At 41.4% G+C, this 27,145-nt stretch overlaps 1 pseudogene; it reads left to right on the forward strand.

The window, feature by feature from the left end:
• The first annotated feature begins 6,732 nt into the window (after positions 1-6,732).
• On the forward strand, positions 6,733-26,666 carry LOC142840341 (arylsulfatase K pseudogene; annotated as a pseudogene).
• The last annotated feature ends 479 nt before the right edge of the window (positions 26,667-27,145 follow it).

Here is a 27,145-nt window from a genome sequence, read left to right on the forward strand (position 1 = left end):
ACAAGTCATTTGAGGAAGGAAGTGATAGGCCAAATTAGGGCTCGAGGCTACCCATAAACACTTCCTAACAAAGGGTGTCCTTCTTGAACTGAAGGAAGTGGGAGAATTCACTTGGGGCTATGATGACCAAGGGAGAGTTTCCAGAATAGGCAGGCCTCAGGCCAGACCTTGAAGGGCAGTACTTCGGACTGGAATAGTTATGGCTTGACTTTGATGGTGTCAGCCTGGTTCCTGGTGTCCAGTGTTCCTCCCCCACCCCCCTGCTCCCCCCTGCCTCCCGAACAGCTAGCCTCTGAATAATGGCCAGTAGGCCAAGCCAGCAGGCTCACTGGCTAAGATCAGAGGGTTTCCTTGACCTAAATGGTCCAGATTACGGCCCCAGATCCCTATTTCACTAGGTTCCAGGAAAATCCCTTAGCCCATCACATTCCAAAGCGGTTTCCATCTGTCGTGTACAGTTGGAAAGTGAGAGAGGTTTGTCACTTCGAGGGACTGAAGGCCATGGGTTTGTGACTACATAAGACTAGACCCCTGCAGGGAAAAATGAAGGTTTGGGAAATTGTGAAGACCTTGTGGAAATTCAATCTTATTTCTGCTGGCTAGAAGGCACTAATGGGTATAATACAGGCAAGAGATGTTGGTTCAAACAAACAACTAATTGGAATTAAGAGAAGAAGTGTGCAGAGGCCCATAATGAATGGATATGCTAATTGGTCTTCTTTGCTAGCCCCTTGGGCTTTGGCTGTGACATAGACTAGCCTATTAGATGCCTGCTCTGTAATAGCTGCCGAACGCTGGGGCCCTTTATTGCCATGGTAACATTGATGTCTAGAGTCTAGCTGAGCCCTGGATCTCTTAATTTACTACTCAGGCGGCTACAATTCTTTGGGTTTTATTATTCTTCGTGCCCCGGGTGCCAGAGTGGCAGTGAATCATGCTTATTCATCCTCTCCACCACCCACGGTGTCTCTGAATAAGACAGGGTGTCTCTTACTGTGTGTGATGAGCAGATTATCAAGTTAGAGCCTATTTCTGCCTAAACTAGGCTGGTACCTTTCAGAACCCCAATGTGCCTCTGGAACCGCGTACTTGCCTGCTTCCTTAAGTGGCTTTTGGCCAGCAGAATGACAGCACAGCAGTGGCCCCACAGTGGCCCAGCCTCCCAGCAACTCTTGTTTGCTTGCTGAGCAAGGTGGAGTGCTGCAATAAAGGTGGGGGCAGCACTAACTGTGAAAATGGACTTTAGAGACACACAGGGAACAAATCATCTCAGAGTCCCTGCTGGGAACCGGTGGCAGAAGTTTCTATGTGGGAAAGCGCATTCCTTGTTCCAAGTGACTCCAAGGGGGGGGGGGGAGCAGAAGCCTCTAAAGGCAAAAAGATACAGGGTAACAGATTTTCTTTTTGGTAGATTATTGTTAAACAAATCTAGTCAGAGAGTTCAGTCTCCTCTGCAGGTTGGGAAGCAGCTTGTCCCTGGAGCTGCTCAAACTTTGGTGTCATAGGACAGAGGTGCCCTAAGCATCCACTATCAGGCTGAGGAGTAGGAAGGGGGGCTTTTTATGCATGCATGACCTCTTCTTAGTACTCGCCTAAGCTTGAAATGTGCTGTGTCTATATCTGATGCTGACTGCTTTATTGGGACATATGCTAAACTTGGATGATACTTTATACGCGCACGCACTTTATTCAAGAGCACATATGCTAAAATTGGGATGATATTCTATATGTGTGTGTCTGTGCCCAGCAGCAAGTGAGACTTTGCAACAGGTGCAGGCATGCTTTCCTGACACCTCTATCACTAAGAAATGGCTGGCCTTAAATGAAATGTTCAATGAAGCCCCACATCACAAATGGCCCTTTTGAGCAGAACAGAGCCTTTGGATTGTTGGTGTGTGTGTGTGTGTGTGTGCTTCTGTATGTGTATGTGTTGCTGTATATTTATGTGTGAATGTGTATTTGTGTGTTTGTGTTTGCATACATTTGTGTGTGTGTCAGTATATATGTGTGTTTTTGTGCATTTGTGTGTTTATGTACATGTGTTGCTGCTTATTTGTGTGTATATGTGTGTTAGTGTGTGAGTTGGTATATATTTGTGTTTATGTGTGTGCTGGTATATATGCATGTTAGTGTATGCATGTGCGTATGTAAGTATATGTGTTGTATGTGTTTCCCTGCCACATTTTCTTTGCATTCTCAAGCGAACATTTGTAGACTAGGAGGGCAGCCATGGACTACACTCATTCATCATACACTGCAAGACTTCTTTTACTGTCTGCAGAGGACGTAGGATGGAGGGCAAGCGTGAGAGATCTCCTTGAAGTAGTTATATCCGAAGAGGAGAATTTTCCCTGCACCAGGCAGGAGAGAGAGCAGTGAGCCTAAGGAGAGCCAATCAGACATGCCAAACATAGAAGGGGTGGTTAGATAACATGAGGCTTTCCCATGAAATCCTGCAAACCTGTTTATGATCAGGCAGCTGCATTTCATCACAGCGAGGGCCGTGAATGACATTCATCCAATATGAACTCACTCTAGATTCAGCAAGCAGTAGTCAGAAATCACAGGGGCTCTCAGCTGCCTCTTAAATCAAAGTCAGACTCGTAAGCCAGATAGATCTAAAGGTCTCTCCATCAGCATCGGAGTTCAGTGATTCATTTGCTGTAAGACCACAGGAATGCCAATTGATTTCTCGATGGCATCATCTGCCAAGCCCCCCTTGAGAGCTCATTGTCCCCGCTCCCTCATTCTCCGGAGTGTCACGAATCTGGAACTCTTGAAAAAACACTGGGAAGAGTTTTAAATCAGGTGAAATTATTTATTAAGGAATACATTATACTGTGTAAACATGGATTTTAGAATTTAATCTAGTAGCCACTTTTAATTTTGTGGTGCTGGACATCAAATCCAGGGCATAATATAGGCTACATGCTCAATCCTTTTGGAAAGGTGCTTGCTAGGTAGCTGAGGTTAGCGTGCAACTCACGATCCTTCTGCCTTTATCTCTTGAATACTAAGGTTACTGGCAACTGCCACCACACCTGAACAGCTCCTTCCCTCTCCTTCTTACTCCATCCCCCCCACTGTGCTCGCTCTTCTCCCCCCCCCCCATGTGTGTGTGTGTGTGTGTGTGTGTGTGTGTGTGTGTGTGTGAGAGAGAGAGAGAGAGAGAGAGAGAGAGAGAGAGAGAGAGAGAGAAATTACATTTACCCAAGAATGTGAGTGTGCACGCCCATATAAAAGCCTGCTCTACTACTATGTACCTACTGCCTTAAGGCAGTTTCTCACCGAGTTGGAGGTTTGCCATTTTGGCTAGGGTGCCTGACCAGTGAGCTCTTGGGATCCACCTGTTTTGCTCCTCAGTGCTGGGATTACAGGCATGTACAGTCATGCCCAGGTTTTCAAGGGGGTTCTGGGGATTTGAACTTAGGTTCTCATGCTTGCAGAGCAAACCTTCTTACTCACCGAGCCATCTCCCCGCCTCATTTCTTCTCATAATAACTCTATGACCTTCACCTCTCTGAACTTCGGTTTTCCTAGGTGTGCAGCCATTATATTGGTATAAAGATAAATGATTTAACTTAAATAAAGTTCCTGTCTTGGTACATTATTATAGCTTTTGTTTGAGACACATCTTATGTTGTTCTGGCTGGCCTGGAACTCTATAGACAGGCTGGCTGACAACTCATAGAGATCTGTCTGCCTCTGCCTCTCAAGTGCTGGAACTAAAAACAGGTGCCACAATATCATATCTGGTGTGGCTGCTATTGGTAAGTACCTCAAAGAACATGTGACTTCTTAAGGTCCTTTTCTATTTTTATCAATACAGCAATTGAATCTATAGATTCTAAAACTACTAGTAACATCTTTTTAGGTCATTTCAGTCTCTAAGTATTACTCCAAAGATGACTTATTATTTTCAAAGAAAAATGCACATTTGCAATGAAGAATTTCAGAAAATTTACATCTTAGTGAAGGCATCAAATTTACTGCAGCTAATAACAGGGTCATTGTTAGTGCTATATGAGCCTCTAGCTGATGCTCTTGTGTCCTAGCTAGGGGGACTATTGCTGTCATGGACAGCATGACCGAAAGCAAGTTGGGGAGGAAAGGGTGTACTTGGCTTCCACTTCCGTATCACTGTTCATCATCAAAGAAAGTCAGGACAGGAAATTAAACAGGACAGGAACCCAGACGCAGGAGCTGATGCAGAGGCCATGGAGGGAGGGGTGCTGGCTACTGCCTTGCTTCCCATGACTTGCTCAGTCTGCTTTCTCATAGGCCTCAGGACCACCAGCCCGAGCATGGCACCACCCTCAACTGGCTGGGCCCTCTCCCATCAATCACAGAAAGATGCCCTATAGCCAATCTTATGAAAACATTTATTTAATTGAGGCTCCCTCCTTCCAGATGACTCTAGCCTATGTCAAGTTGACATAAAACTAACCAGCAGAAGCAGGAAATCAAATAACATTAATTCAGATGGTTTATGAGACATGTTTTCTGGACTCTCCAAAAATATTGGTATTAATAAAAGGGGAAAAACAGAAGTAGCCTTTCAGAATCTAGATTAAAGAAGATTTAAAAAGACAACAAAATGAAACCCCTAGTTCTTGATTGAATCCTGTCAACTCAAACCACTAGAATATTTTGGAGGCAGTTTTAGAACATTGATTTGATGTTATTCTATTCTATTAAAATAGTTATAATATTTGAATATGACAATGCTATATGGCTATGCAAGAGAAGGAGAGGGTCCTCTTATTCTTAGAAGATATTAGGAGTATTTAATTGTCAATTGGTATGATTGAAATTTCATTTCTAATGCTGCAGGCAAATACATGCCTGTGAGTACTACCTATATATGTTTATAAAAGAATACATACATGTAAATTAAGATGTCATCAATTTACATACCAAGAGTATGTTGGTATTTATCAAGGTTATTTTCAATTTGTAATATTTTTCCAAGTAAAAATTTGGGACAAACTATTAACTCCCCCTTCATTTAATATGACCTTCTCATATCCCAATAGCTACCTATATCTCGCTTTCTATGTCCCTAGTATTCTTCACCTCTCTTAACTGAAGAATATTGGAGTTAAAGGGACATGAAATCAAGAAATGCTTTGGGAAGGCTGGTATATCTGACCTTTGCCTCTAGGGATGGAACAAGCTTTTTCCCAGTGAGCACAAAATGGTGGGGGGACTTTCTAGAAATAGGCAATAGCTCAAATGAAGAGTGAGTTCCAGGACAGCCAGGGCTGTTATACAGAGAAACACTGTCTTGGGAAAAAACAAGAACAAAATAATAACAAAACAACACCATCAAAGAAAACCAAAAGTAAATGGTGATAAACACCAGCATGCCCTCTATCTATAAACTGTTAACATTTGGCAACATTTGCATACATGCTTTCTCTTCTAAACACACATAGGACATATACACATGTATATATTTGGCTATAGAATTTGACTATGTCAGGAATAAGCCACACAATTTGCTAACAGATAAAGATACACAGGAGACCCTTCCCAGTTGGACAGTAGCAAGCTGAGAGAACCAGAGTAACACCCTGTGGCATTATTTCTATCTGCTGCGAGTTCTTCCAGTCAGCCGTGAGAAAGGAAAATGGAGAGGGAAGCAGGAACACATTACACGTGAGAGAAAGAGGGCCTGGGGATGTATCTCAGTTGGTCGAGTGCTTGCCTGGTACCCACATATGTAGAAAACAGCATAATGCTGCCCGGAGATAGTTGAGATCTCTGGTGGCTTTCTAGGATGTGCATAGGCTCCCCATAGCCTTTTTTTTCTTGTGGTGTCCTAAGAGAACTTCTGTTTTCCATGGTGAATGTATTAAATTATTGCATCCTTGGTGAAGATACCAGTTCTTAAAGAATTCCTAGTTCCCTTTTGCTTTTGTACTTTTGTGTTGTGCATATGTTCTCCACTCCCCCCCTCTCTCTCTTTCTGTGTGTGTGTGTGTGTGTGTGTGTGTGTGTGTGTTGGGAACAGAATGCAGGACTTGTGCTTGCTAAAATCCTCTAAAATGGAGCTGTATTGTATTGCCCTGCCCTTACAGAATTCCTAAGCCTCAGACCATGAAGGAAAAGGCTTTTCTATGGCATGTGCAGGCCAGAACTAAGCTATTTTCATTTCTCTGGCCTCTTCATATAGATGCACAAATGAGGAAACTTACACAAGGGGAATCAACTTGCTCAAGATCCTCCTTAGTGTGCAGATCGGCAGTTCTCAACCTGTGGGTTACAACCCTTCTGGGGGCCACATATCAGATATTTACATTATGATTCACAAAGGTATCAAATTACAGTTATAAAGTAGCAACGAAATAATCTTGTGGTTGGGGGTTGGTGAGTATAGTGAAGGCCAGGGGAGCTTCTCTGCAGTACACCAATCCTTACCAAGTCAAATCTTCCTTCTACCCCATCTTTCTGGAAGGAAGCATGCATGCTACAGCGCAGAATTATCTTGCTCTTTGCCGCTGAGATTCCGTGTTCTGGACAGTATGGACAGAATCTGTGAGAATCAAAGAGTCTCTGTCCTGAGGCTCTTCTTGGAACCCCCCTCTGGACTTGCCAACACCCAGGGTGGGGAAAGAAACCCTAGCAAAGGGCTGCTGTAACTGCATGTTATGGTGGCCTGGTCACTTCATCTCTTCAGGCCTTGGTGTCCTCAGAGGGCTGTTGTGAGGGTGGTATGCAATCATTGTGATGGAAATCCTAGACAAGTCATCAGGCCTTCTGGTGGAACAGTCCTCTGGGAACATGATAGATGAAAATGGCCTCGTTTCTCCACAACCTCCTGTTTCCTCTCTCTCCAGCCCCAGGGTGGCAGCTGTTTCTCTGGCTCTCGTGAACAAAGAAAATGGATTGTCTGCCACCTCGACGTCACTGGACATAAAAAGAGTTGGTAAACAATGAGCGGAAAAGACCTAAGTGAACAATAGGGATGCTTGGGACACCTGAGACAAGAAATAGCTACTGAAATTACTTTTCCTGACTAAGCCAAGGCTTAGAATTAGTGGGGAAATGGAATCTCTGGATCCCACCACTTAGGTGGCCCAGGACAGATGAACAAAGCCTGCTGTATCAATGTAGGGTTTAGCCAGTTTTCCTGAAACAACTAAGACTAGCTGTTTGCTTATGAGGTGTCTAGGGCGTTCCAGTTGTATTATCTGGGGATTCTGTCCGTTCTTATATCTTTACCTGGTAAAAACCTGACTCCCACAAGAACCACAGTCCTAGAAAAGAGCATGACTAAGAAAATAAGAAAAGTATTCACACTATCCTAGAATATAGAAGGAGAACCAATCGGATATGCTAAACCTGCTTCCTTTGTCCCCATACTTGGAAAGTGAGCTCAGGTCTAGTGGAGCAGAGGTATGAGTGACAGCTCACGGTAGAACGCCACCAAATGCAATCCCAGCACCTTGGGAAGCAAATCCACCCTGGGAGGTGGGGGGGGGACTGCAGAGCTAAAGAACTCTGGGTGCAGTTCTTACACACTTCATCTGGGACAGAGACGAGCCAGGAAGATACTGAGGATTTCAATGTGACTCGCATGGTAACAAGGTAATTTGTCACATCTTCCTAGATGCTGGCAGAAGACATGAAACTCCTGACTTAATTTCCTGAGAGATAAGGGACTCTTTCTCACAGCGATAGCACTGGCCAGAATATAAACATTTTCTTAGGTTAATATCCCTTCTCTCCAAGTCCTGTCCCAGTTACTCAAGGAGGAAATATCTGAACTCACTGGATTTTTTTTTGTACTTATTTGTTTTGTTTTTTCGAGACAGGGTTTCTCTGTGTAGCTGTGGCTGTCCTGGAACTCACTCTATAGACCAGGCTGGCCTCAAACTCAGAGCTTCACCTACCTCTTCCTCCTGAGTACTGAGTATTGAAATCTTTCATGAGGGCTAGTAACTATGCCTGACTTTTTGCTTGTACCACGGGGAAGCTTATTATTATTATTATTTTGGATTTTTTGAGACAAGGTTTCTCCATAGCTTTTTGGTTCCTGTCCTGGAACTAGCTCTTGTAGACCAGACTGGCCTCGAACTCACAGAGATCCACCTGCCTCTGCCTCCCGAGTGCTGGGATTAAAGGCGTGCACCACCACCGCCCGGCCGGAAGCTTATCTTCTAGAACTATTCACACAGACCTGACAAAGTGAACTGGAACAATGTCAACCAGAATGCCCTCTCAGAGGAAGCTCAGAAACACACAAAACCAGCGGAAGATGAGTCTCAAGAGGGCATCATGAGCAAGTTAGTTAATCTCTCGGGTCCTAATTCTTCTTCATCTCTCAAGCTTGTGTCATAATAGTACTCATCTCTGGGATTGTGGAGATGAAATGGATTCATACACATTAAAGTACTAGATAGTCAAAGGATGCTCAACGATCGTTGGTTTTTATCTCCACCCTTACTTTCTTACTACAGTTATAGAAGGTTATTAGCTGATATTGCCCATTGTGTTCTCGTAGTCATTCCCTGTCTCCCAACAAAGAACTCAGTTTATTTTTCACTGTCTGTCCTCACTTATTTGCTCCCTGTCATCTACACCTTGTCAGGCTGGAAGTCTACTTTAATGAATCTGCTAAGTAATGCATCTATCCATCCGTAAGCTAAATGGTTAATACAACACATTGCCCCAGATAGTGGTACTGGATGCAGAGAGCAAAACAGACGAGATCACCACTCTCAACGCTGTTTGCTCTTTCGTTTGTGGGACAAATAAACAAATCCCATGAAATTACTGTCCATCAGGAAAGCAGAACATCGAGAAGAGCACCCCTACTTTACTAATTTGGTATGCACTGTCTCACCAAGCCAAAGGTACTGTCCATATAGGGTCACGTCTCTCACCACTTTTCCTTGATGGAGTCAACCGTCTCTCCTGGGCCTTAACTAGATGAAAGGGCAGTCTAAACTTGTAGGGCAGCTGAGATGTAGCACTGTCCAAGGAGCGGAGTCCTATTTCTTCTTAACACGGGCAGCAACACTGGCGATGGAAACGAAGGTCAAGGAAATAAGGCTTCTGGAATCTGCTAATGTCTTTAAAGAACAGATCCAGGGAGGCTTTAGGAGAGCTTTATTTTTGCCTGTTCTTTCTTTCCTTCTCTTTCTCTCTTCCTCCATTACTTCCTTTGACAGGATCTCACCATGTAGCTCTGGCTGGCCTCAAATATGTAATTCTCCTGCCTTGCCTTAACCTTCCAAGTGTTGAGATCTCAGACCTGTGCTCCCATACCTGGCTTAGCAGAGTCATTCTTTAAGAGAAAGCAACTTTTCAAATAATTTTGTCCTTTTTTTTTTTTTGGTTTTTTCGAGACAGGGTTTCTCTGTGGTTTTGGAGCCTGTCCTGGAACTAGCTCTTGTGGACCAGGCTGGTCTCGAACTCACAGAGATCCGCCTGCCTCTGCCTCCCGAGTGCTGGGATTAAAGGCGTGCGCCACCACCGCCCGGATTGTCCTTTTTTTTTGTTATATTTTTCAGACAGCGTTCTCTGTAGCTTTGGATCCTGTCTTGGAACTCACTCTGTAGACCAGGCTGGCCTCAAACTCAGAGATCCACCTGTCTGTGCCTCCTGAGTGCTGGGATTAAAGGTGTGCACCACCACAGCCCGGCTCGTCTTTCATTCTTAAGAAACATGTACAGTACCCTCATGTTTTTAAAGATAGATTTTATGTAGCCCAGGCTGGCCTTGAACTCACAATTGTTATTCTTCAGCCTCTCATGTGCTTTACAGGCATATGCTACCATGTCTGGCCAGTGTCCTCATTTTTCACAGTGTATTAGCCACACAAAACTTCCTCTCATAAAAACCCAGCCTCGCTCCTGCTAGGAAGGACCATACACTATGAACTGCTAGAATACCCACTCGTCTGTTACCACCCTTCCTCTCCAGTGAAGTTTTCCTTCTCAAGTAAGAGTATAAGAACCTTGAAGGCAAGCTGTGTACCTTCTAAATCCCTTCTGACCTGTGGTCCTCCTTCCCAGCCAAGTTCGTATCTATTCAATGATAAAAAAAAAAAAAAACAACAATCTGTTCCTTAAAAAAACCTGGCTAAGAAAAGAAATGATGCCGTGGAAAGGCACGGTGTTTACCAGCAGAATCTTTTTTTTTCATTATTTATTTATAAAAATTCCCAGACTTCTTTGGTCAGACCTCCTTATGGTAGCAACAGACACCCTTTCCCCTGAGTCATTTGTGAGCCCAGACAGATTAGTTTCCCCGTTTTCACAGATAGAAAGTCGTGTTAAATTGGTCCAATCACATGCTAGTACAGTACTGCTAGGAATAGCCGCAAAGAAACAGTATCCCCAACTCTTGCTTTAATCATTAGCTTGTCTTCTTTCTTGCTCTAATCCCTTTGATCCCGAGTCAGGAAATTTTCCAAGTGTGAGGTCAAAACTTCTTCCACACTTCATCCTGGGAGATGGGCAGGAGGCAGGTGCTGATTGACTTCTAGCAAGGTCTGGGAGAGGGGCGATTACCTTCCAGCTATTGCCATTTTGGGGGTCCAAGGGAAGAAGCTGGCTCCTTAGGGAGATTAGGGACAGAAAGAGCCTTCAAATATGGTGGCACAGGGACCTTTACAGGTAGCAAAAAGGACAAAAGTTATGGCAACTTTGAAAATTAGCCAGCTTACTGAGTCTTACTGTTCATTTGTTGGGATTGGAACTAAGCATTTGGGAAGTCAACGCTTTTTAACTTGATTATAGACCAGGACAGAATCATGGAGAAAGACAGGCTTGGAACATACACTGAATTTGGATGGAGACATATCAGTATACATAGCCAGGTCCAAATTTAACTACCATCATCTACTCAAAATAAAAGAACCTGGCCAGGCATGATGACACAGGTCTTTCTTTAATCTCTCAGCACTCGGAAGGTGAAGACAGGTAAATCTCTAGGATTTCAAGGCCAACCTGGTCTTCAGGCAGCCAGGGCTATAAAGAGAGACCCTGTCTCAAAAAATAAAAATGAAAGAACCTTAAAGTGCTACGGTTACAATAAGTCTTCAGACTTTCATATATTTAAAAACGTGGAAGAAATGCACATAGCAATTTTCTTTACAGTGCTGGGGATGGAACTCGGGGTCACACACATACTATGTCAAAGTTCTGCTACTGAGCTGCACCTCCAGCCCTCATAACAATACATTTTAATTGGCTTTATTTAGAACAGTTCTGAGGCACAGCAAAATGGAGCATAAGTGAAGCTAACACTCCCTACTTACTTCCGGTTCTCCCCCCCCCCCCGCCCCACTACCTATATTCTCCGTCCATCAGAGCAGTGCACTTAGGACAACTGATGAGCCCGCATAGCTATCACCCAAAGCCCATAGTTCACATTTGGATTAACTCTGTGCGGCAAATGTATAATGACTACCTGTCCATCATCACAATGGCATTCACAACAGTTTCATAGTTCTCAAAATCCTCTATAGTCTATGGCTCATTCATTCTTTTTGTTGCTAACTTGGCAGTCACTGACATTTTTATAGTATCTAGTTTTACCTTTTCTACAATATTATACAATTAGAACCATACAGTATGTAACCATATTGTCCAAAAGATACATATTTGTTAGTACAATATTTTTATAATCCATAGTCATAAGTAATATTGTTCAATATAGGACTGCCATCTATATTTCACTGTAAACAATTTTATAGATACCTGAAAGATGATAATATAAATACGCTAGGCTTATAAGAGCACTAAGAAAATAAAAGTATAAAAAATTTTTCAAAATTAAAATGTTGCATTTAAAATCTACTTGATATAAAAATATCAGTAAAAGTATAATACAGAAACAAAAGAAACAGACGTGATACATATAGACAACAGGCAACAGGTGGTCATAAATCCAACTATACCAGTAATGATATTGAAGCTGGGCATGGCAGCACATGCCTGGAATCCCAGCACTTGGGAGGCTAACGCAGGAAAGCTTTACTTCAGGCTTACCTCCAAAATAATGACATAGGTGGTATCAAATGAGCTATCTAACAGGCAGAGTTTTCGAGAATGGATTAAAAGACATATCCAATACATGCTACTTCGAAAACACATTTTAGATTCAAAAATATAAAATATAGGGCTGGAGAGATGGCTCAGTGGTTAAGAGCATTGCCTGCTCTTCCAAAGGTACTGAGTTCAATTCCCGGCAACCACATGGTGGCTCACAACCATCTGTAATGAGGTCTGTTGCCCTCTTCTGGCCTGCAAACATACACACAGACAGAATATTGTATAATATTATACATATTATACAATATATATATATATATATATATATATATATATATATATACATATATAAAGTAAAGAAAGAGGACAGATAAGCAAAAAACAACCATGAGAAATCTGGGCAAACAGAAAAACAGAAAAGGGACATGCTGCTGGGAAGAAGAAAGAGAGGAATGGGAGTGGGGCACAAGAGGGGAAAAGGGATGTTTACGAACAGAATACATTATATATATATGTATAAAATTAGTAAGGAATAAATAAAATAAAATATTTTTTAAGTAAAGAAAGCAGAACAAGGTAGATTTAAGATAAAAATACTGGAACAAGCCAGGTGGTGGTGGCACACTCCTTTAATCCCAGCACTTGGAAGGCAGAGGCAGGCGGATCTCTGTGAGTTCGAGACCAGCCTGGTCTACAAGAGCTAGTTCCAGGACAGGCTTCAAAGCTACAGAGACACCCTGTCTCAAAAAACATATATATATATTTATGTGTGTGTGTGTGTGTGCGTGTGTGTGTGTACGTGTGTGTGTGTTTGAGACATATACTGAACATAAAAGACACACTTTGTAATGAGAAAAATTCAATCCCATTGTAGTATATGGAAACCAAACGAAAAATCCAGAGTCCTAGCCCTCCTCACCCCTCAACAGCTGCTGCTATGAGTGTGGCACTTGGGGCAACGACTCCAGCGCATAGGAGCTGAGGGAGTGGCCAAGACACCTAATGTGGTGCTGGTTGCCAATGACTTCTTTGATGGAAATGTTAACACTACAACCAGGGAGCCACTCAGCCAAACTTGCACTCATCAACTTCATGAAGGTACACAGCATCTCCTTTCGGAATGCCTCCACAAACTCCATTCTGGTGTTGACCACACGTAGCAGTGTGGAGTGGGCCCTTTGGAGCCTCCATCCAAATTATACAACCTGGATGGATGTTGTGGAGAAGCAAGGCTGTCAGACACACACATTTGGGAAAGTAGACTATACTCCAGGTCATCACTCCATCAGTGATTGTGTGGAAACATGGACAAGAGATGTTGCAGTCTGACTCAGACCAGGGGGCAGGCCTATGGTTAATCTTATCTCCAATACAAATAGAAAGCAGTGACCGGAGGGACTGGTAGAATACTTACAAAACGGTCGATTGGCTAAGACAGGATGCAGTTAACTACACTAAACCATTTGTCCTTTGTGTGGGGTTGAATTGACCACACCCTTAGCCTTCTCCATCTCCAGGAGAAAACTTTGGCTCTTCAACATTTCACACAACCTCTTTATTGGCTTGAAAAAGTAGCTTGTGGTGTCATTAAAGTCTCAAAGTGGTTGCCTTTGTCAGAGATGCGCCCTGTGGAATGATTCTTCCTATACAAAAAGATTCACCGGGCTGTTTACCGAAAAGGAAATGAAGAACATTAGAGGTTTTGGGTTATGCTAGGCATACTGAGAAAGATACCATGGTAGCAGAGATTATTTTGGCTCTTCAAGTTTTCTTCTCCGGGAGAACTATTGTTATCTACACAGAGATGGCCGAGGAGCAGCGGCAATTCTATAAAGGGAGTACATACAATGATTGTGCCCATGTTCCACTTTTAATGATGGGACCAAGAATTAAGAGGAACCTACACATACCAAATGTGGTTTCTTTTTTTTTCTTTTTTCTTTTTTTTATTGATAAAAGGAGAATAAAGAAAAGAAAAAAAAAACAAATTTCCACCTCCTCCCAGCCTCCCATTTCCCTCCCCCTCCTCCCACTCTTCTCCCCCTCCTCCCACTCTCCTCCCCCTCCTCCCACCCCTCTCCCCTTCCCCCCACTTTTCTCCCCCTCCATCTCCAGTCCAAAGAGCAGTCAGGGTTCCCTGCCCTGTGGTAAGTCCTAGGTCCTCCCCCCTCCGTCCATATCTAGGAAGGTGAACATCCAAACTGGCTAGGCTCCCACCAAGCCAGCACATTGCGTAGGATCAAAACCGCGTGCCATTGTCCTTGGCGTCTCATCAGCCCTCATTGTTCGCCATGTTCAGAGAGTCCAGTTTTATCCCATGCTTTTTTGGTAACAGTCCAGCTGGCCTTGGTGAGCTCCCAGTAGAAGAATGGATGAAGAAAGTATGGAATATATACACACTAGAGTACTACGCTGCGGTAAAAAACAATGACTTCTCGAATTTTGCATGCAAATGGATGGAAATAGAAAACACTATCCTGAGTGAGGTATCCCAGACCCAAAAAGATGAACATGGAATGTACTCACTCATAATTGGTTTCTAGCCATAAATAGGGGTCACGGAGTCTACATTAGGCGAATCTAAAGAAGCTAAGTAAGAAGGTGAACCCAAGGAAAAACATATAGTTATCCTCTTGGATAAGGGAAGTAGACAAAATTGCCGGGGAGAAAAGTGGGATGTTGGGGGTGGGGTGGGATGGGGGTAAGGGGAGATGGGGAGAGAAAAGGTAGAAGGGAAGGAGGGGGGACTTGGGGAAACAGGAGGATAGGGATAAAGGAAGGTTGGATAGGGGAGCACGGAACCACAATTCTTAGTTAAGGGACCCACTTTAGGGTGGGCAGGAGACTTGACCCTAGAGGGGCTCCCAGGTGCCCAAGCTGAGGTCCCCAGTTAGTTCCTTGGGCAGCTGAGGATAGGGAACCTGAAATGACCCTATCCTAGAGCAATACTGACGAATATCTTGCATATCATCCTAGAACTTTCATCTGGCGATGTATGGAGATAGGGACAGAAACCCACACTGGAGCACTGGACTGAGCTCCCAAGGTCCCAACGAGGAGCAGAAGGAGGGAGAACATGAGCAAAGAAGTCAGGACCACGAGGGGTGCACCCACCCACTGAGACAGTGGACCAAATGTGGTTTCTCTTGGGGACATTTATCCTACTCAGTTTGGTATTTGCTATTATTACTGGGAGTCCTCAGCCTCAGGCCAGGAGTGAATACTTTCCATTGCCACTGCCATCAGAACCATCTACAAATGAACGTACATACCAAAACTTCGGTCTGCCTTGGATTCTGTGTGAATTCCATGGATCCTATGCAAATGTTTCTAGGTACAAGCATTGTTGTGAGTTGGCAGTGGAAGTACATAGCCCACTCTGACGGTGCTCCAGCGGGGCCTCAGCTTCTTGATCTTTCCTCAGATCTGGATGAACTAACAATACTGCTACAGAATTTCCAGGAATCACTTATTCTAAGGACCAGAAGCTTCATTCTATTATAAACTCCCCAGAAGTGTCTTCTTCTGCCCGCCGACACAATAGAGAGCACTTATGATGTGGAAACAAGGTGTAGGACTAAATTATTCAAATGTTATGGCACCTTAGGTGGCGTCAAGAGTGGGCAAAAGAACCAAGTGTGAAAACACAATCTACCAGTGGCTTAAAACTCACTCTTCTCTGGTAGCAGTGAGCGATAATAAAACAGGGTTCTTGAGGTATGTATAAATATGCCGGTGCATCTTAAACAGAAGCAGCATTCGTAATTGCTAATTTTACTATATATATATAGTATAAATTTATATTTATATATATTCTCTACCCTCAGCTCCTTCTCCGGCACCATGTCTGCCTACATGCCAGCACGGCCCACCATGATGGTGATGGACTAAATCTCTGAAACTATAAGTACCCAATTAAATATTTTTTCTTTATAAGAGTTGTCATGATCATGGTGTCTCTTCACAGCAATAGAAATTCTAACTAAGACAATGACATTCCCTGTTTCTTTTATAGCCAGTTTTGTTGGTTGTTAGCCTTGCTTTTTGTTTTGCTCCATGTATGCTTAACTATTCGCTTTGGGGGGGGGAGGGGAATGGGCTGGAGAGATGGCTCAGTGATAAAGAAAATTGCTACTTTCCCAGAGAACATGGGTTCATATCCCAGCACCCACATGGTGACTCACAAGTGTCTGTAATTTAAGTTTCTGTAGATCAATAACCTTTTCTTGCCTCCAAGGCACCATGTAGTGCAAAGACATAAATGCAGGCAAAACAACCGTACTCATAAAATAAATAATAGTAACAAAGAAAAGCATATTTAAAAATACTGAAAATGATACTTTCTTTCAAGTATATCTTTTGATACTGATCTGAAATTTTTATGACAAGTAGAAATTGGCATTTTCTTGTAACATACTTAGAAATCTTTGTTCTGAATAAGTCTTATGAGTTTTTTCAATTAAATATCCTTTAAAATGTAAAAAAACAGTTTAATCCACTCAAAAACCTACTATCAAATATATTTTCATCTAACGAAAAAAAACAACTAAATACATAAGGTAAAATTAGACAATTAAATGGAAAAATAGACAAATCAACCAGTATCTTATTCTTAGGAACAATTAGGATAACTACAGGGAAGATCCACAAGGAAATGGAGGACTTGACCAGTACTAGAAACTGAACTGCTTTACCAGCTACGTGTAGAAAATTTTCTCCTACAGCAACAAAACACACATTCTTCTCAAGTAAATATAAAATGTTCTCTTGAGGTAAGTAAATCATATGCTAGTCTAAAAATTAAGTAGCAATACCCTCGGGGTGTTAGAAATAATATGAAAAAAATTATGTCATTCTGCAAAAACAATGTAATAAAGTTAGAGATGAACGAAAATTTTCAGAAATTCACGAATAAATGAAAATGAATAAACTCACTTAGAGATCTTTGAGTAAATTATAAGAGAAACTAGAGCATAACTTGAGATGAATGAAAATGAAGGCTTGTATATCAAAACTTACAAGATACAGCTGGTGAAAAATGTAGAGAAATTTCTAATTGCAAGCACTTATATGACATGTGAGTGAAAGACCTGTGCCTACCGGGCATAAGGCCCAGGCTCAGTACCCAGTATGCAAAAGAAGAAGAAAAGTGGGGAAGAGGAGAGGGAGGAGGAGGAAAATGAGGGGAAGGAGGAAGAACATATGTTGTGGGCACATGCCTGTAGTACCAGCGCTTGGAAGGCACAGGCAAGATTTCCTTGAGTCCAGGAGTTTGATACTAGCCTGGGCAAAGTGCTCAGACTCTTTTGCACAATAGTCCAGGAGGAATAAAGACTGCAAACTAATAAATTGAGCTTTGTGGTGAGAAAGCTAGAAAAAAAAAAGAGCAGACTAAGCATTAACTAAGCAAGAAGGGAAGAATTCAAATGAGAAGAATGAAATGAATAAACTATGGAATACAAGTAGAGACTATGAGCAAAAGCATAACCTTGTTCTTTGAGGGGATCAATAATCCAAGTAAACATCTACTATGTTGACCAAAAAAATAAAAACAAAAGCTAAAAACCTCAAAAATAAAAAAGCCTCAAAGCACTGAAATCACTTGCTAACTAGATTTATAAAGGAAAGAACTAAATGGTGTTTTTTTTAATTCTTGGAAGGTTTTTATTTACTTATTTTATTTAATTATGCATATGGGTGTTTTGCCTGCATGTAGGTCTGTGCACCACGTGCATGTCTTTGCACCACGTTCATGCAGTGCCCACAGAGGCCAGAAATGGGCAGAGAATCCCCTAGGGCTGGAGATACAGAGGGTTGTGAGAGGAATTGGAGAGTGGGAAAGAATATGGTCAAAATGCATTATATAAAAAAAACTAAACTAAAATGCGTTTGAAATGAAGTGAGAGAGGATATTTCTTTTCTTTCTTTTTTCCCCCCAAAGCAACTTGACCTCTATGCATGATTGTTAGTACAGAATTCCAGTTGAGATCAAATCACAAAACTCTGAAAATAACCTTTCTTTTCTTTAAAAGAGCACTGGCTACTCTTCCAGAGGACTCAGATTCCTAAGTGTCTGTAAATCTTTGGAGGTCTATTTATTTTCATCCTATGTGTGTGGTTTGTTTTGCCTTCATGCATGTCTGTGTACCACGTGCACGAGTGGTACCCATGATTGAGAGAAGCGGGTGTTGGATTCCCCACATGGAAATGGAGTTACGGGCAGTTCTTAATCACACTGGGTGCTGGAAATTGAACTCCGATCCTCTGATGGAGCAGTTAGTGCCTTTAACAGTGGGAGCCATCTCTTCAGCTCTACTACAGGTCTTAAAATGACAGGCTGTCTTCTTTTCATTCCACTACAGTGCTAAATCTGTCATTATATATCAAACCTCCATTTTATAAGAATCTGTTTGGAACCATTCCCTTTTGTTCCTTATGTCCTTCTACTTCTGCCAATATTATACTGTCTTGTTTGCTGTGGCTTTACAATAAGCCTCCTGCCTCGAGCTGAGGAGACGGCTCAGTCAGTAAAATGCCTGTGCACAAGCCTGAGGGCCAGAGTTGGGAATCATGTAAGAAGTCAGGCGAGGTGGTACACATGTGTAATCCTGGTGCTGGCGGTGTGAAAGGAGATAGGGGAATCCCTTAAACTCATTGGTGAGTATGCCTGGCTAACTGGTAAGCCCCATGTTAAGTGAAAGGCCCTGCTTTCACACACATGTATGTACAGTCTCACATACATGTTTGCATGCATACATACATAAACCCATGCATAGATAAATAAAATATTTGTTGAAAAAATAAACCTCATGTTTGGGAAAGGGATCTCATGTTTTATTTTCTGCTTCTTCAGAAATGTCTTTATAAGGCTTGCTTTCATGTATTGCAATACAAGTTTTTTTTTTTGGTTAAAACACCTGTAAGCATTTGTTTAACTATGTTCATAGCAGCATTATTTGTAATGGCCAGAATCTGGAAACAACCTAGATGCTCCTCAACTGAAGAATGGATAAAGAAAGTGTGGCACATATACACATTAGAGTATTACTCAATGGAAAAAAAACAATGACATTTTGAGTTTTGCATGCAAATGGATGGAAATAGAAAACACTATCCTGAGTGAGATAACGCAGAGTCCCCAAAATGAATATGGTATGTACTCACTCATTACTGGATTCTAGCCATAAACAAAGGACATTGAGGCTATAGTTCATGATCCTAGAAAAGCTAAGAAATAAGGTGAACCCAAAGAAAACATATATACATCCATCTCAAAATTGGAAGCAGACAAGATTGCCTGACAAAACTTGGGAGCATGGGGGTGGGGTAGAAGAAAGAGGAGAAGGTGAAGAGGAGAGCTGAGGAGAACTTGAGGGAACATGATAGTCGAGATGGAGGAAGGACAGATATGAGGGCAAGGAAAGAGATATCTTGATTGAGGGAGCCATTATGGGGTTAGCAAGAAACCTGGCTCTAGAAAAATTCCCAGGAATGCACAAGGATGACCCCAGCTAAGACCCTAAGCTATAGAGGAGAGGGTGCTCGAACTGGCCTTGCCACGTAGTCAGACTGATGATTATCTTAAATATCACCATAGAACCTTCATCCAACAACAGATGGAAACAGAGGCAGAGACACACATCGGAGCACTGGACTAAGCTCCCAAGGTCCAGTTGAAGAGTAGAAGGAATGAGAATATGAACAAAGAGGTCAAGACAATGAAGGGTTCATCCACTGAAACAGTTTACCTGAGCTAATAGGAGCTCACCAACTCCAGCTAAACTGGGAAGGAATAAGCATAGGACCAAACTAGTCCCTTTGAATGTGGTTGACAGTTGTATGGCTGGGACAGACTGAGGGGCCACTGGCAGTGGCACTGGGATTTATTTCTATTGCATGTACTGGCTTTTTGGGATCCTATTCTCCTTGGATGTATTCCTTGCATAAAATTAGATATAGTAGGCAGGGTCTTGGACCTTCCACAAAGCCATGTGCCTTACCCTCTCAGGATTAGAAGGGGTGGGGTGGGAGGGTGTGTGGAGAGAATGGGACGAGAGGAGGGAGTGGGAATTTGGACTGGTATTTTTTTTAAATCTAATTTTAAAAAAGATCAAGAAAATAGAAAATAAATAAAAACAAAAAAAATGACAAAGTAGAACTAATAAAATCACTAGCAGTGGCTTTCATTTAATGTGAATTATGAATAACATTCCTCCAAGTTGTGAATGTGAACTTACTTCATATTCGGAATTTAATAGACTAAAACTAAATCTGGAATTTTTGTTTCATTTTTGTTTTGTGGAGCTGAGGATGGAACTCAGGTCATCCATAATGCTGGGTAAACATTCAACCACCAAGATACATCCCAGTCTGAATGTGACCATTTTATGAAAGTATTGTCTGTACATACTCGAGTCCTTGGAGGAGCCCTGGGGAGAGCAGCTTGTTATGGTGAAAACAACAGCGAGAATTAAAATCAATGTTGGAGTTAAAATGGTGAGGCCAGGAACACTTGAGGAAGTAAATAAGACTTGCTGCTGGGCATGAGATAGCCAAGTTGACCATATAACAGGAAGGAAAGGCTCTGGGCAAAAGAGCAAAGCTCTTCTGGGTAAACTCTGCCCAACTCCCAAGTACAGCTTCCTGGGGAGGATGGGTGAGGCATTTGTTGCTTTGAGTATAATTAAGCCTTTGCATATATTCACACATCTAATGTATCTAACAGACTGAATGCATTGTAGCAGACTGAATTGTGGGTAAAGATGATTTCTAAGAAAGCCTCTGCCTATTCCTGGAAGGAGAGTACTCCAGACTGCCTCAAGTGTGGGCAAGGGGAGGAGAAACGGTAGGTTAGTGCTAATGAGTCCTCATATTCGAAGCAGCCCTTTGCATTGCTGCTCTGCGTGGTGCTCCCTCTGGCCTGGAGGGTGTGTTTGCTTTCTGCTTTTCTTGCCTACTGAAATAAACCTTGATTACTCACTTGCTTTACCTGGTCTCCAGCATGAATTCTTCTCCATTAGAAGCTGGAATGCGGAGTGTGCTGCAGTTGGGATTGGAGGGAACGTGAGAATAGGAATTGTTCCCCATCTTTTCCTATTTTGTCCATAGCTAGCCTCCCAGTTCTCTTTGTCACCCCGACACTGCTTTCCAGGCACCTCAAACTCTTCACCATTCTCTTCATGTGACAAGGGCTTTCATGACTCTGAGGCACTCATATGCCATTTTGAATGATTTTTGCTCTGTTTCATACTTACTGTTCCTCCAAATCATTACTCATGATGCTACTTGAATTTCCTCAAGATTCTTTTTTAAAAGATGCATTGATTTTAATTGTATGAGGATGAGTATTTTGCATGCACATATGTGTGTCTGAGGAGGCCAGAAGAGGATGACAAGTGCCCTGGGACAGAAGTTCCTGATGGTTGTGAGCTGCCATGTGGGTGCTGGGAATTGAACCTGGGTCCTCTTGAGAGTAGTCAGTGCTCCTAACCACTCAGCCATCTCTGCAGCCCCTTCTGAAGATTCTGGAAGGCTCAGTTTATCTTTCTGGGGCTTTATCTTCTGGTATTCTGTGTTTTATGTGTGCTACAGGATCAGCATATATTCATTTACAAGTTCACATTCCATGTTAGGGTGAATCTGTCTGGGGTAGAGTAGATGAGTATTTTACCACTAGTAGCTAGCACATACTAATCTACTCCAGGGGCCGGAGAAATGACACAGGGTTAAGAACATGTACTGTACTTCCAGTGGACTTGTATTCAAGTCCCAGCACCATTTGACTCACCAACACTGTTAACTCCACCTGCTTGGGGATCCAACACCTCTGGAATCTTCAGGCACCTGCACTCATGTGACTCATGTGCACGCATCCACACACAGACACATAATTAAATATGATTTTTAATATTGCGACAATAAATGCTCTAGCGGTGAGGTTGATCATTGGGAACAAGATCTGTGGTCTTTAGCACCTATCCCCAGCAAAAAGATGTAAAGCTATTGCAGAAACCTTGAGAATGCTAGGACTTTATAAACACAAGTGAAGGATTGCCCTCACATAGTGTGTCTTTTAGGATTTGGAATACTGTGCATTGCTGCTGCATAGCAATGTCAAGAACTACAAAGAATCTAAGATTTCATTTTACTCCATTTACCAAAGTTAGCAAGTTAGACCAGATGGTTGTTTTGTAAGTTTGTGATATTACATAGATATTTTTTAAAAACAGAGATATTCTCTTAATGTCAGAACAATTATCAAACTTAGAAATGAACACTGATACAATAATATTATTAGATGTGCCAAATTTTTATTTTAAATTAGGTTTCATCAGTGTTGAACTAGTGATATTTGTAACAAAAGAAAAAAAATATGGTCCAGGATTGGATCCAGGACTATACACAGTATTTAATTACTATAACCTTTTAGATTCCTTTAAATCTTTCACAGTTCCTCAATCTCTGTCTGGACGTGACTTTTTCAACAACTAAAGGTCTGCTATTTTTAGAATGTCTCTTAATTTGGGATTTTCTGCTGATTCCCCATTATTGGATTTAGTTTGTGCATCCTGAGCAGGGGTGTAACAGAACTGCCATTCTTTTTCTTTTTAAAGATCAATTTATTTCTTTTTGGTGTACAGATGTTTTCTCTGCAGGTATGTCTGTGAACTGTTTGCATACCCAGTACCCATGGAGGCCAGAAGAGGGAGTTGGAACCCCTGAAATGGGAGCTGCAGATGGCTGAGTCCTCTTGGGGGTACTGGGAACTGAACCTGGGTCCTCTACAAGAATATTAAGTGCTCCATAACTGCTAAGCCACCTTTGTCCTTTGGTTCATAATTTAATCTTTGTTTACTTCCTTAACGTGGCCCCGAACAGGGGACTCTTTCCTTTCACTGTAATGTCATACTCCACATTGCAACAATACACATAACTGAATAAAATAAATATTTTTTTTTGGTTTTTTGAGACAGGATTTCTCTGTAGCTTTGGTGCCTGTCCTGGAACTAGCTCTTGTAGACCAGGCTGGCCTCGAACTCCCAGAGATCCGCCTGCCTCTACCTCCCAAGTGCTGGGATTAAACGTGTGCGCCACCACCGCCCGGCTTGAATAAAAGAAATATTACATGTGTTTATGGATTCTTTGAGAATTATGAAGGTACTTTTTCTCACCCATAATTTCACTTGCTTGTTTCAGCCCCAAACCAATATTATTTTGGTGGTTGCCAAATGGTAATTTTTGAATTTCCTCAATCCTCTTACATTTACTAACTGGCATTTTACCATATGAAAGTGTTTTTTATTTATTTTAGTATGTTTGTGAACATTGTTGTATATTGCTTATAATTTATTACTATGTCCATGCTGTTCATGAATTTGTCATGTATTTGGCCAGTTGGTATCATTTCAGGTCAGCAGCTGTGTCCCTTTGACATTTATCTATCATGTTTTTAGTATCTCCTTAATTTTCCAGCAGTCTAAGGCACATGCTTTGTTCTACCCTGGATTCAGCGATTTCTCCAAGTTTTCTGTCCCTTTACTTACAGATGATTATATAGATATGAAAATACATGCCATATAAATACGTACATCACTACTGGAACTTATTAGTTGTCAGGAAAAGTCACACATATCAAAAGCCATGAATTCACATTGGCTACAATGCTTCAGATCCCAAACAATAAGACTACCTTCCAGCCATCCTCCTTTCTATTTTGTGACACCCTGCTCTCACACCAAGCAACCTCGTGTGTGTTATTCTCAAGTGTATCTACAACAACTTTCAGACCTGTTGAAGTATATCAGTGCATAAAAATATACCTAGTAAGTACTAGTTCTTTGTGTTTAACTTGATGACATTCAGTCAAAATGGTGTGTTAAAACATTTCTTTGTATATTTTCTCTTTATGCATAGTTACCAAAATGATTATGTTATGTATATGAAATGTTGCTAGGTTTACTTCTGCTTATATTCCATTTGCATTTATTTAGTTGAAAAAACACCACTTTGTAATAAGCCCATTTTTAAGCCTTTACACATTTTGTGCAAATATTGCCTAGTATTTTTATTGTATTGCCTTTGTACTGAACGAAACCATAGCATTGATTTACTTTGCTTTTTTCATACCCTGTCCAAACACACTCAACCATACTTTCCCATTGTTTTTTCTTGTGTCTGAGACCTTCTTTCTGAAAGAAATTTCTTTTCTTGAAGTATAACCTTTTCACTTTTTTTCTGTGCTTGCATATATGAAAGTGTATTTGTTCATCAGTTCAAAGTTAACAGACTTACTAGCCCTTTAAGGAAATTCTTGCACTGACCGCTGACTTCCATTCTTGGGGGAGGCTGCTTGTTCATTCCAGATACTCAGTCTTGAAATAATCACATAGAAACTATATTAATTACAATACTCTTTGGCCAATAGCTTAAGTGTATTTCTGGCTAATTCATATCTTAACCCATTTTTATTAATTTGCATATCACCGCATGGCTGTGGCTTACCAGCAAGGTTCTGGCATATCTGTCCCTGGCAGCAGCTACATGGCTTCTTCTCACTCCACCTGCTTTCTCCCAGCATTCAGTTTAGTTTTCCTGCCTAGCTCTATGTTGTTAAGCCACTGGCTGAAACAGATTTATTCATTAACCAATAAAAACAACACATAGACAGAAGGACTTTCTACACTACATTGTTGCTATTGAAAAGTCTCCCAAGAAACTCTTTCTCTTGTAGGGCTTGCATATTTTCTCTCTTACTGCCTTTTAAAAGTTAATTATTATGGACATAATTTTAGTTCACATATTGTGAAAATAATGCAAATATATGCCTTGCCCACTACTGACAACTTCTGAATTGTTGAGGAGCTGCATTCAAAATATAGCTCTCAGGAACAAAGCAAAATCTTTTAGATAGATACATGTACAAATAAAGATAATACTGGTAGAAAGATAAAAAGAGTTTTAGGGGACCCAGAAATAAGGATTATACATTGATTCTGTTTTAATTCATATTAGAAGGCTTTAGAGAGAAGCCTGGATTTGAGCAAGAGTTGAAAAGATTAGTGAAATAATCTGGTAGATGCAACAAATGCCCTGAATTCTGTATCATTGAATGAAAACTAGAGCAGCTGCTAGGGTAGATAGACACAGTGGTGATTCCATATCAGCAAGAAGAATGATGGGGCTATACTGACTTTCAAACTATGGCTGATTGTCCACAAGAAACCCTGTTATAAAGCCTAGGTTTTCTGGTTCATTTTACCTTTTGGTATCAGATCTTCTTTATCTCCAATTTCTCTAACACTTAAGTATTTCTGTTCCTTAGAATTCTGTCCTAAGACTTTCTAATCCTTCAAATTCTCATTGAGTGATCTAATCTACTCCAATGGCATCTTCTACATTTTTTGTCTTTACACTAACTAGATTGCTTCCTTCCAAGCTTCAAATTTTAATACACAGCTTCTCTGTATTACAAACTGCTCAAAACTGTCAGAGCAATGCCGGAAATAATAGTGTGGTAAGGAAGAAAAAAATGTTCCCCAGAAGGAAGAGAATAGTGCTTAAAATGGTAGGAATCAAGTGTTCCCCCTACCCCTGTCATCTAGGTTGTGATAAGAATAAGACTGGGGAATGGGGAGATGGCACTTGTCCCACTTGCAGAGGAGCCACGTTGGGTCCCCAGCACCCAGATGGCGTCTCAGAACTCAACTTGTAGGAAATCCAGCACTCTCTTCTGACTTCTATAGGCACTGGGAACAATGCAAATACATACACACATGCAGGTAAAACACCCAGAAACATGCATACATACATACATGCACACATATATACACAGATATATATGTATGTATATATATACATTCCCCAGTCTTATTCTTATCACAACCTAGATGACAGGGGTAGGGGGAACACTTGATTCCTACCATTTTAAGCACTATTCTCTTCCTTCTGGGGAACATTTTTTCTTCCTTACCACACTATTATTTCCGGCATATATATATATATATATATATATATATATATATATGTTTTTGTGTTTTAACTTGTGACATGACTATTCCCTTCTCTCTAGCTCTGGAGTTTTTGAAAAAAAAATGACCTTCTAGAATCATGTGGAAACACGAGGACTGAGGAAGCAGAGTGGGCTGCAGTTCCCATAAGGCCATGTCCTTATTATGGTGAGTAAACCAACTGTCTCATCATTTCCTGGAAGAATCCATTCAAAAACCTGTCCTTATTTGAACTAATTCAGTTTGTCTTTTCACTGAGTTGAAAATAACAAGCAGCAACTGTTCAAAAACAAGGTCATTTGATAAAGCAAAGCTTGGTACAAACAGTGTAGGATGACGAAAGAAAAGGTCTCAAAATGAAAAATTTGAAAATAAACATTCATAGGGTGCTGACAAAGTTCTTCCGGACCTGGAGAACCTAGAGGACCACACACATGAATGGGGCTCGATGTTCCCAAGAAAGACCTGCGGGGAGCCGAAACCTTCACTTCGTGCTGGACAGAGCTCTACAGAGATAGATGCGAAGAACAGTATGAAGTCTCCTACTGTGAAACTGAGTGCTGAATGCCTCTCCGTGGACACAGAGCACCTCAAAGAAGACTATCAAACTTCCTGCTTCCGGCATTTCAAAAATGACCTCTTTAATCATTAGTTGGCCACCAGACTAAATGGAGGCTTCGGTTATCACATGTGACAAAGAGTATAAACATCACAGAATTGCTTCAGCAAGCCATTACATAAGCAGGAATAATAACAAAATAGTTAGTGATTAAAATATACCCCGGACTTATGAAAGAATCTGATTTCCATGACTGCCATATTACATGCCTTAAAATATCATTTTTAGGAAACAAAGTTGCGACGTACAAAAAACAGCACAGGATGGGTGATATGCTGATGGAGAAAAATAATAAATAAGAGCAGTCCCTGAGAAAGTCCAGACATACTATTTATTATATGAAGTTTATTAGCACTAACATAGAGGAACTCAGATCTACAGAAGTATTATGTGATATCACCAACTAGAGATTATCAGTAAAGAGATAACAATTACACAGTAGAAAATGTGGAGTTGAGCTGACTGGTGGTGGCGTACACCTTTAATCCCAGTACTTGGGAGGAAGAGGCAGG

This window comes from Microtus pennsylvanicus, chromosome X (assembly GCF_037038515.1).
Source record: "Microtus pennsylvanicus isolate mMicPen1 chromosome X, mMicPen1.hap1, whole genome shotgun sequence".
NCBI classification, from domain to species: Eukaryota; Metazoa; Chordata; class Mammalia; order Rodentia; family Cricetidae; genus Microtus; species Microtus pennsylvanicus.